The following is a 1,260-nucleotide window of genomic DNA, read 5'->3' as shown; positions in this document are numbered from 1 at the left end:
TACAGTGTACTTACATATAATAAATAAATAAATCTTAAAAAAAAATTTGCACGGGTAATAAACTCACATAGTTCCAAATCTGACAAGTAAAAAGGACATAGAGTGTCAGTAATCCTGCTCAGCAGGTAGACTGACCCCTGCTGCCTGCTTCTGGACTGAGCAGCTAGAAGAGCAGCAGAAATCTGTAATCCCAGAGGCAGGAGGATCAGAAATTCAACCACATGGTGCGTTAGAGACCAGCCTGAGAACTTTTCTAAAAATAACTAAGAAATAAGCACCACACAAGTCAGGCATGATGGTGCACACCTGAAGCCCCAGCGCCTGAGAGGTAAAGGCAAGAGAACCAAGAGGGGAAATTTTGTCTTCTTCCTTCCTCTTTTCCTTTCCTTTTTTTTTTTTTTTTTTTTTAAAGATTTATTTTAGTATGTGAGTGCCCTACCACTCTGCTCTCTTCAGACACACCAGAAGAGGGTATCAGATCCCATTACAGATGGTTGTGAGCCACATTATGGTTGCTGGGAATTGAACTCCGGACCTCTGGAAGAGCAGTCAGTGCTCTTAACCACTGAGCCATCTCTCCAGCTCTTCCTACCCTCCTTTCCTCCCTCCCTTGTTCACTCCCATCCAAACAGCCCAACTTACTAACTTTTTCTTTCTGTTTTTGTTTGTTTGTTTGTTTTTTTGGCAGGGTTTCTCTGTGTAGCCCTGGCTGTCCTGGAATTCACGCTGTAGACCAGGCTGGCCTCGAACTCAGAGATCTGCCTGCCTCTGCCTCCCAAGTGCTGGGATTAAAGGGATGGGGCACTACCACCCTAACCAAGTTACCAATTCTTATACCTTTCTAGAGATATAGCATATAAAATATTTATGCATAAATGTGTATGTATATTTTCTTTTTTCTATATCCTATTCTCTTTCCTAATTTTAAGAGTTTGTTTTATATTATTTTATTATTTTTATTTATTTGTTTGGGATTTTCAAGACAGGGTCTCTCTGTGTAGCCTTGGCTGGCCTGGAACTAACTCTGTAGACCAAACCGACTTTGAACTCACAGAGATAGATCCACCTGCCTCTGTCTCTGGAATGCTGGGATTAAAGGTGTGCTCCACCACCACCTGGCTACTTATAGTATTTATTTACCTATTTCTTTTTTTTTGTTTGTTTGTTTGGTTGGTTGGTTGGTTTTTCGAGACAGGGTTTCTCTGCATGGTCCTGGCTGTCCTGGAACTCACTCTGTAGACCAGGCTGGCCTCAAACTCA

The sequence above is a fragment of the Mus pahari genome, chromosome 14, assembly GCF_900095145.1.
Source record: "Mus pahari chromosome 14, PAHARI_EIJ_v1.1, whole genome shotgun sequence".
NCBI classification, from domain to species: domain Eukaryota; kingdom Metazoa; phylum Chordata; class Mammalia; order Rodentia; family Muridae; genus Mus; species Mus pahari.
The sequence above is the reverse complement of the archived record's forward strand: the minus strand, read 5'-3'. Positions refer to the sequence as shown.